Genomic DNA, 11,331 nt, shown 5'->3' on the forward strand with positions numbered 1-11,331 from the left:
AAAAAGACAAAGCTGGCCTGTCACACACACACACACACACACACACACACACACACACACACACACACCCACACACACACACACACACACACACACACACACACACACACACACACACACACACACACACACACACACACACACACACACACACACACACACACACACACACACACACTGATGTGATGTGAAGTGATGTTGCCTCGGGGAAGGAAGGAGTGTCACTAAATGTCAGAGCGACACACGGAATAAAAGAAGGAGCTTAAATGCATCTTTTAAACATCATAACAGCAACTGATGATTAACAACAGTCGTTCACAAACAAGGACGGGGCGAGGGTCACCACTTTGTCAACAAATGCCTCAGCAAATTGTTTAAAAAAGGAATTTAGGGATTTCACCATCTACGCTCCGTAATATCATCGAAAGGTTCAGAGAATCTGGAGAAATCACTGCACGTAAGCACCTTGGATCCCTCAGGCGGTACTGCATCAAAAAGCCACATCAGTGTGTAAAGGACATCACCACATGGGCTCAGGAAGACTTAAAAAAACCACTGTCAGTAACTACAGTTGGTCGCTACATCTGTAAGTGCAAGTTAAAACTATACTATGCAAATCCACAGCTATTTATCAACAACACCCAGAAACCGGCTTGTAGGGATGATACAGCCTCTGTGTTTTTTCCTGACCTAACATATATATATATATATATATAGTTACAGTTCACATTTGTAGCGATACAGTTATGCTCCTTGTACAGTAAAAAGTTTAGTTTTATGCTGTGTTTGTTACGGGCCTGCTGCCAAGCAAGCTTCTGCTAGTATTTTAGCAAATGTTTTGTATGTTTGAACCTACAAATCATGGCTTCTGATACTTGACGCCATCTTGGAAGTATGCTAACTCAGCCTATATTAGCAGGCTGATATTAGCTGCAAACGTATTATGGTAGCATTTTGGTAAATGTTGTCCGTTTGGACTGAAAAATCATGGCTGTGGATACTTGGTGTCCTCTTGGAAGTGTGCTAATTTTTCATATGTTATCATGTATGCATTAGGGAGCTACTATTGGCATGATAATGATTTTTGTAAATGTTATTTGCTAAAAATCATGGCTTTTGATACTTGGTGCCATCTCACCCTATATTAGCATGTTAATATTATCATGCTAATGTATTATGCTAGCATTTAAAAAAAAAAAAATAATAATTTTGACTTACTAATCATGGATTTTGATACTTGGCGCCATCTTAGAAAAATGCTAACTCATCCTATATTACCATGTTAATATTAGCATGCTAACATATTATGCTAGCATTTTTTTTTTTTAAATCATTTTTTTAGACTTAAAAATCATGACTTTTGATACTTGGCGCCATCTTAGACGTATGTTAACTTGCCCTATATTACCATGTTAATATTAGCATGCTAGCATTTAAAAAACATTTTTTTAGACTTAATAATCATGGCTTTTGATACTTGGCGCCATCTTAGAAAAATGCTAATTCACCTTATATTACCATGTTAATATTAGCATGCTAACGTATTATTCTAACATTCTTTTCTTTAAAGAATTTTTTTTTACTTCAAAATCATGACTTTTGATACTTGGCGCCGTCTTAGAAGTATGCTAACTTGCCCTATATTACCATGTTAATATTAGCATGCTAACCTATAATGCTAGCATTTAAAAAAAAAAGTTTTTTTAAGACTTAAAAATCATGGCTTTTGATACTTGGTGCTGTCTTAGAAGTATGTTAATTTGCCCTATATTACCATGTTAATATTAGCATGCTAACGTATTATGCTAGCATTTTTTTTTTTTAGAGATAAAAATCATGGCTTTTGATACTTGGCGCCATCTTAGAAAAATGCTAACTCACCTTATATTACCATGTTAATATTAGCATGCTAACGTATTATTCAAACATTTTTTTTAAAATAATTTTTTTAGACTTAAAAATCATGACTTTTAATAACATTAGCATGCTAATGTATTATGCTAGCATTTTTAATTTATTTTTTTTAACTTCAAAATCATGACTTTTGATACTTGGCGCCGTCTTAGAAGTATGCTAACTTGCCCTATATTACCATGTTAATATTAGCATGCTAATGTATTATGCTAGTATTTTTATTTATTAATTTTTTTTTAGACTTAAAAATCATGGCTTTTAATATTTGGCGCCGTCTTAGAAGTATGTTTACTTGCCCTATGTTACCATGTTAATATTAGCATGCTTGCCCTTTGTCACCATGTTAATATTAGCATGCTAACGTATTATGCTAGCATTTAAAACATTTTTTTTTTTAGACCTTAAAATCATGGCTTTTGATACTTGGCGCCATCTTAGAAGTATGTTAACTTGCCCTATATTGCCATGTTAATATTAGCATGCTAACGTATTATGCTAGCATTTAAAAAAAAATTAAACATTTTTAAAGACTTAAAAATCATGGCTTTTGATACTTGGCGCCGTCTTATAAGTATGTTAACTTGCCCTATATTGCCATGTTAATATTAGCATGCTAACGTATTATGCTAGTATTTAAAAAAAAATTAAACATTTTTAAAGACTTAAAAATCATGGCTTTTGATACTTGGCGCCGTCTTATAAGTATGTTAACTTGCCCTATATTGCCATGTTAATATTAGCATGCTAACATATTATGCTAGCATTTAAATTTTTTAATTTTTTTTAAGACTTAAAAATCATGGCTTTTGATACTTGGCGCCATCTTAGAAGTATGTTAACTTGCCCTATATTACCATGTTAATATAAAGATGCTAACGTATTATGCTAGCATTTAAAAAAAAAAATTTTTTTAGACTTAAAAATCATGGCTTTTGATACTTGGCGCCGTCTTAGAAAAAAGCTTACTTCTCCATGTTATTCCCCCACAGCACAGCAGTGGTTAGAAGTATTACATTGAACATTCCGCATGTGAATAAAAGTAGAAAGTCAGACCACAATCACATTTGACATTTTCAACTGACAGCAAATGTCTTCATTTCTTGCAATCAGCAGCCATCTTGAGTCACGTGATGCACGTTGACAAGCTTCACTAATTCCGACACCAACCTTCCAAAAAAGTGCAGCCAAAGCGTTTCCCTTTTTTTTTTTTTTTTTTGGAAGCAAATGCTCTCCTTTGCAACATTTTTGACAACAGATGACCACTCTCCCCCTCGCAGAATGTCAACACAATCACAAGACTCCGGAGGGCAAACACCCTGCGCGCACACACACACACACACGCACGCACGCACGCACGCACGCACGCACGCACGCACGCACGCACGCACGCACGCACGCACGCACGCACGCACGCACGCACACACACACACACACACACACACACACACACACACACACACACAGCATAATAAAAGGCACGCCTCGGGCTACTCGGAAGTTGTCACAGTACTTTCTTGTTCTACATGTGACGCCGGGAGAGAGAGCTCCATGTTGTAAACTTGCATCCACAAAAGCGCTTTTGTCACCTCAGCGTGCAACAAAGTGCTCTTTAGCCATGTGATCAACACCCCGCCCCCCCGCCAAGCTAAGCAGCAGCATGCACTCCCTCCAGGATTTGGTGCTTTTTTTTTGGTGATGATTTCGCAGAAAACCTTTTCAGAAAGTTGCGATGTTTAGGGGATTCTTTTTCATGTTCCTTTATTTAACCAGGTGAAAAAGTCATTGAGCCCTGGCCAAGATGGCCGCCAAACAGGCATCATCAATACATAGAACAACAACAAATACACTATAGCTGAAAGCACAAATGAATTGTAACATACTTTAATAATAAAAACAAGTCAGAAGACTTTGTGTGATAGGTTCCTGCAGATGAACACACGATTGGTCAAATGGCTGATACGGCTGACCCAGCAGGTAGTCAGGCTGTGCCGTATCGACGTGTTAATGGATTCTTTTGTTCATTACGCCCTGAGGTGGTGGCAGGGTGCGTGCGTCTGGCCGCCACCAGAAACCATTAGTCCACCGCCTCGGAATCCGACGGCCGTATCGACAGTCCGACTGGGGGCCATCGATATCGTCTATGACGAGCTCGCCGTTATTCAAAGTGTGTTGTAGCATGAACATGTTTGTGACTCAAACAACAACAACTGCAATACATGCCAGGCCACTAGTTCTCTGCAGGACTGCTGGTTTCGCACATGATATCACACACAAGTAAACAGGCTGCAGGACTGCTGGTTTCGCAAATGATATCACACACAAGTAAATAGGCTGCAGGACTGATGGTTTCGCACATGATATCGCACACAAGTAAACACGCCGCAGGACTGCTTGTATCGCACGTGATATCACACACAAGTAAACATGCCGCAGGACTACTTGTATCGCACGTGATATCACACACAAGTAAACACGCCGCAGGACTGCTTGTATCGCACGTGATATCACACACAAGTAAACACGCCACAGGACTGCTTGTATCGCACGTGATATCACACACAAGTAAACATGCCACAGGACTGCTTGTATCGCATGTGATTTTAGCATATCACACACAAGTAAACACGCCGCAGGACTGCTTGTATCGCACGTGATATCACACACAAGTAAACACGCCGCAGGACTGCTTGTATCGCACATGATATCACACAAGTAAACACGCCGCAGGACTGCTGGTATCGCACGTGATATCACACACAAGTAAACATGCCGCAGGACTGCTTGTATCGCACGTGATGTCACACCCAAGTAAACACGCCGCAGGACTGCTTGTATCGCATGTGATTTTAGCATATCACACACAAGTAAACACGCCGCAGGACTGCTTGTATCGCACGTGATATCACACACAAGTAAACACGCCGCAGGACTGCTTGTATCGCACATGATATAACACAGAAGTAAACCCGTCGCAGGGCTGCTTGTATCGCACGTGATATCACACACAAGTAAACCCCTTTGCAGGGCTGCTTGTATCGCACGTAATATCACACACAAGTAAACACGCCACAGGACTGCTTGTATCGCACGTGATATCACACACAAGTAAACACGCCGCAGGACTGCTGGTATCGCACGTGATATCACACACAAGTAAACACGCCACAGGACTGCTTGTATCGCATGTGATGTCACACACAAGTAAACACGCCGCAGGACTGCTTGTATCGCACGTGATGTCACACACAAGTAAACACGCCGCAGGACTGCTTGTATCGCACGTGATGTCACACACAAGTAAACACGCCACAGGACTGCTTGTATCGCACGTGATATCACACACAAGTAAACACACCGCAGGACTGCTTGTATCGCACGTGATATCACACACAAGTAAACACGCCGCAGGACTGCTTGTATCGCACGTGATATCACACACAAATAAACAAGCCGCAGGGCTGCTTGCATCGCATGTGATGTCACACACAAGTAAACACGCCGCAGGACTGCTTGTATCGCACGTGATATCGCACACTAGTAAACACGCTGCGGGACTGCTTGGATCGCACATGATGCCACACACAAACACGCCGCAGGACCGCTTGTATCGCACATGATATCGTGTACTATTCCTCCTTAATAAATCAAAGATGTGTCGCCATGGCAACAAGTGGGTGATTAATAGTCAGATAGGTTCATGTTAGTATCCTCCATGGCGGTCCAGGTCCACAAAGTCCAACACACAACAAACAGTGTGATGTCATTAGCAGGAGCATCCAGGTGGTTTCTCTTATTACTAAAACACTTTAGAGCAGCAGAACTGGCCAGGGGGCGCTACCGAGCGATCACGTGACCCCCCCCACTTCCTGGTTCCCTTTGACGGTGGCGCTCGTGTGGAACCAAAAGACGCGTGGAGATTTTGGCGACCTGGTTTAGGGGGAATTCCACGTGACCTCTGACCTTCCTGCTCAACTCGGTGGAAGGCGTCCGCAGGAAAAGGAAAGAAAAGACAATCGGGTCCGAGCGTGTCATGTGACGTAATGAAATAGACAATAAATGACACTGAACATGTCATAGATCTGTCAGAACGCAGCAATGTGTGTGTGTGTGTGTGTGTGTGTGTGTGTGTGTGTGTGTGTGTGTGTGTGTGTGTGTGTGTGTGTGTGTGTGTCAACAAAACACACACATACACACACTCAATAATGAGTTAGCACGTTAGCATTAATTTGCATTCATTAAAAACATGTTTTTAAATACAAATCTGTGCTATTACTAATTAGTATTGACATACCTTATTGTTGTTACAGTGCTACTTTGTTTCCTACGCTTTGAATCCTGCAGCTTATAAAGAGGTGCGGTTAATTTATGGATTTTTCTTAACTGATGGCTATAAAACGAATAGTTCTCATAAAACATGTGCAAATAGACCGAAAAGGTGTGTTGTTGTTTGTGCTACGGCGCCTTCTTTTGGACGAGTTTGCTCACTGCAGGTGCTGCTGAGTGAGTGTTTCCCGCTGTTTAGAGCTTTCAACCGGCAGTAGAAGTGCCGTTCTGTCTTCTAATCATCCATAGCGTTTCTACTCGTATGGATTCTTCATTCGTCGCTCCGAGCGACGTTTGTAAGTTTTACAATATAACTAAAACAATTCTTACTTACTAAAGCGTCCCATGTGTGGTGTCTGTAGGAGTGTTTTCATGCACATTTGTACGTGCTATCAAGATATAATGAAGCTAGTGTCCTCCTGTTTAATCCTTTCAACCGGAAGTAGACGTGCCGTTTAGTCTTTCAGCCGTCCATAGCGTTTCTACCATGGTAGATTCTTCATTCATCACTCCAAGCAACGTTTGTACGTTTTACAATATAACTAAAACAATTCTTACTTACTAAAGCACATGTGTGATGTCTGTAGGAGTGTTTTCATGCATATTTTTTTATGTGTTATCGTAATGTAAAAAGGCTAGCGTCGTTAGCATTATCTAATATGCTAACACGTTTACAAGTGGCAGATATGTAAACAATAACAATTTGAGGTGGTTTATTGATATTCTCTACAATGAAGTGTGTGTAAAATTGAGCACACAATTACTTCAAAAAGTGTGTAGTTTATGTTGTGTTGGCTAGTCAGTTCAGTCTTTGCTGTTGCGCCCTAAAAAGTGTTAATAATGTAAGTATTGTACCCATTAAACACCATCTGCTTGACTGTAACGTGCATCTTAGTTGTAGTTTGTACGAACACATTTGGAGGTGTTAAAATCGCCATTTAAAATCGCTAATGCTAATCAGTAGCATGTCATTAGCAAAGCCAATGTATATTAGCATCAAGCTAGCACATTTTTTTTTTTAGAAAAGTGGAACCTAGCTTTACTTGCGTTGGGAGTGTTGTTTTGAGTCAATTTCACGGAAAATTGCAACATTACCAACAGGTAGTGTGGCTCTCGGTGCTGCTGGAGTGATTGCCAAGTGCCGAAGTTTGACAGAAAAACTGTAGAGTTGGCGATTGGGCGTGACGTCACTGTTGGATTGTAAAAAATTGTTTTAAAATTTTCAAACAAACATACATGATTATGCCATTAGCTTCATGCTAACATACAATGGACACTGCTAATGACAGGCTAACCAAAACTAGCATTGGGATTGTTTTAATGCAACACAATCAACATAAAAATGTATTTCTACCCACAGACATCATTTCACCAAACTGTGCAAACTAGCATTGATGCTAACTTTGTGCTACTAGGCCAGTCTGCTGCTCTGCACTCTGTGCTCACTAACTACGGAAGCACATTTGCTCGAAGCTCAAACTCCACGTTGAAAAGAAACAAGGCAGCAGATGTTTAGCGGCAGGAATATCACCTGGAAGTTACTTCCTGTATATCACCTGGAAGTTACTTCCTGTATCACTTCATCAAATAACATTCATGGCAAACAGTGAACACGTAATGGCCACAAAGTGTCCTTGCCACAAAGTGAGCCATCAACAGGAAGTTGTATGTGCAGCAGCAGGAAGTCAAGGTGCTGACGTGACACTTCCAGTCTCTCCTTTAAGAGGAAGTCGTCTTCAGGTCTTGTGACTGAGACCGCCATCAGGTCCTGCCAGTCATGGACCACAACAAGACAGTTTCAACAACAACTGGCAAATAAACACTGAAAAATATAGTTTTCTATTTCAAAACTAATACAATCTCAATTGTAGCTTCCATCAAATGTGGGGGCCGTTAAAGGTCCCAGGGACCCAAAAGGGTCTCGGTCATTAAAGGATCAACTATCTTTAAAGGTCCCAGGGACCCATAAGGGTCTCGGTCATTAAAGGATCAACTATCTGTTTACTTTTTCTTTATGACATTTTTGTCAAAGAAAACACAAAAATATGCAATATTTTCACCATAAGTGTAATATTTGATGTGAAGTAATTGGAGCCTTAAATAGATCAATAATCAACATTGATTTTGATTCATTATTAGCACAATTGACAGTTTACAAAAATCAGACTCACGTATCCAAAAGAGTCCCACTCATAAGTATATATATAGTGTGTGTGTGTGTGTGTGTGTGTATATATATATATATATATATATATATATATATATATATATCAGAGTCAGAGTTTTACTAGAGAAATTACATTTAATATATATCTATATCTATATCTATATATATATATATATATATATATATATATATATATATATATATATATATATATATATATATATATAAAATGTATTTTCTCTAGTAAAACTTGAGATCTATCCATCAATTATAACTTTTTAATAATTTTAAAATGTTTTTCAATGTTTCGTGCCCTTTTGGACGGAAAAAAAAAACCTTGTTAAATTTATATGGCAAACACATGCGCAATATTGTCACCATAAAAGTGTAATATTTGATGTGAAGTAATTGGAGCCTTATATAGATCAATAATTCATAACATTGATTTTGATAATTTTTTTCGACAATTGACAGAACAAATCAGACTAAAGGTCTCAGGTATCCAAAAGGGCCCTACTCATATATATATATATATATATATATATATATATATATATATATATATATATATATATATATATATATATATATATATATATATATATATATATATATATATATATATATATATATATATATATATATATATATATATGAGTAGGGCCCTACTCATATATATATATATATATATATATATATATATATATATATATATATATATATATATATTTATATATATATATATATATATATATATATATATATATATATATATATATATGAGTAGGGCCCTTTTGGATACCTGAGACCTTTAGTCTGATTTGTTCTGTCAATTGTCGAAAAAAATTATATATATATATATATATATATATATATATATATATATATATGTATAAATCCGTGCAACTTCCAGACTTACAAGATAGTTATAATTGTATAAGAAGTTGTGTATTTTCCAGCATCTTGACTCACTAACTGTACTTACGTCCATCTTGAAGGGATTTTCCAGTTGGGGATTTCTAAAGTTAAAATCCTTGATGTCAAAATGTTAGCAGTCACCTGATTTCTGCTACCTGCCAATTATGACCAACTTGTGTGTATGTGCTAATATTGTTTACTTTGACTAGGGACTCATTTCAGTGTGTCCTAGTTGTGTTGCCGTAGTCAGGAATCAGTCTTTTTTTTTACATTTTTAAAGTTTTTACCTTTTTTTTTTAATCTTAAAAATATATTGTTTTGTATATTTGTTTACATTTGTATTTATTTTTGAACCCTGGTCTTTGGTTGAGTCCCACAAAGTGTTTAAAGTCATCCCTCGTTAATGGCTGTTAATTAGTTATGGGCCTGACCATAGTAAATACACTTGTGTTAATTAGGAAGTAATACTTATATTATTCAAAGTAAATAAATATAGTAATGTTAAAGTGTCCCTGCATACTTCCATGTTGTAGCACTACAATGTCAATAATATTCACATGAGATTGTGTGAGGCGGCCATCTGCCTCCACCAGCTGCTGAGCATGGAGTGACTTTGTGGACACTTACATCTCACGTCACAGTCCAGCTGAAAGTACACACTTCCGATATTGACGTAGGTCCGATATCGACAAAAAAAATCGTCAAGTATCGGCTCTAAACGTGCGATACGAGCAGTCCTGCAATTTGTTTACCTGAATTTGATATCATGTGCGATACAAGCAATCATGCAGTTTGTTTACCTGTGGTTGATATCATGTGCGATGCAAGCAGGCATGCAGTTTGTTTACCTGTGTTTGATATCATATGCGATACAAGCAGTCATGCAGTTTGTTTACCTGTGTTTGATATACTTGTGCGATACAAGCAGTCATGCAGTTTGTTTACCTGTTTGTGATATCATGTGCTATACAAGCAGTCCTACAAAGTGTTGTGTGTGATATCATGTGCGATACAAGCAGTCCTACAAAGTGTTTACTTGTGTGTGATATCATGTGTGATACAAGCAGTCCTACAAAGGGTTTACATGTGTGTGATATCATGTGCGATACAATCACTCCTACAAAGTGTTTACTTGTGTGTGATACCATGTGCGATACAAGCAGTCCTACATAGTGTTTACTTGTGTGTGATATCATGTGCGATACACACAGTCCTGCAGCGTGTTTACTTGTGTGTGATACCATGTGTGATACAAGAAGTCCTGCAGAGTGTTTACTTGTGTGTGATATCATGTGTGATACAAGCAGTCCTACAAAGTGTTTACTTGTGTGTGATATCATGTGCGGTACAAGCAGTCCTACAAAGTGTTTATTTGTGTGTGATATCATGTGTGATACAAGCAGTCCTACAGCGTGTTTAATTGTGTGTGATATCATGTGCAATACAAGCAGTCCTACAAAGTGTTTACTTGTGTGTGATATCATGTGCGATACAAGCAGTCCTACAGAGTGTTTACTTGTGTGTGATATCATGTGCGATACAAGCAGTCCTACAGAGTGTTTACTTGTATGTGTTATCATGTGCGATACAAGCAGTCCTGCAGATTGTTTACAGCCAAATGTCCTTCAATAAACACACAATTTCTTCTATTATACTTTACAAATAGTAAACATGCTAGGCAAGCAGCTACACAACAGCTAAGCACATAATAGCACACAAAATAGACATAGGTAATAATCATTGACCAATAAAAGGTGACAATATAAACAAGTACCAAATAGTACTAAAGTTACACATACTAAGCCTCCAAGGCAGTTTTATAAAGTATCCAGTAACAAACGTGTCCACATCATTCCACTTACTGCATCATGAGCTTAACTTCATTAAATTCTGTTGCCCCCCCCCCCCCCCCAAAAATACCACTCTGCTTCAACTTAAAGACAGCATAAGTCCATTCCAGACAGTTAATAATTAATAAGTTAGTTTTTTTCATTGTTGTGTTTTTTGAG

At 38.2% G+C, this 11,331-nt stretch overlaps 1 protein-coding gene across 2 annotated transcripts in view; it reads right to left on the reverse strand.

Moving 5' to 3' along the window:
* LOC133630282 (zinc finger E-box-binding homeobox 1-like) overlaps window positions 1-11,331 on the reverse strand; it is a 280,408-nt gene that overhangs the window by 51,801 nt on the left and 217,276 nt on the right. Inside the window, exon 1 of one of the 2 annotated variants that reach the window (XM_062021796.1) lies at window positions 7,333-7,402. The exons of the other annotated variant lie outside the window; for it this stretch is intronic. The gene's annotated coding sequence lies outside the window, so the exon portion shown is untranslated. Of the gene's footprint in view, window positions 1-7,332; window positions 7,403-11,331 lie in introns of those variants that run through there. 2 annotated transcript variants of the gene reach the window in all.

This window comes from Entelurus aequoreus, linkage group LG15 (genome assembly GCF_033978785.1).
Source record: "Entelurus aequoreus isolate RoL-2023_Sb linkage group LG15, RoL_Eaeq_v1.1, whole genome shotgun sequence".
NCBI lineage: Eukaryota > Metazoa > Chordata > Actinopteri > Syngnathiformes > Syngnathidae > Entelurus > Entelurus aequoreus.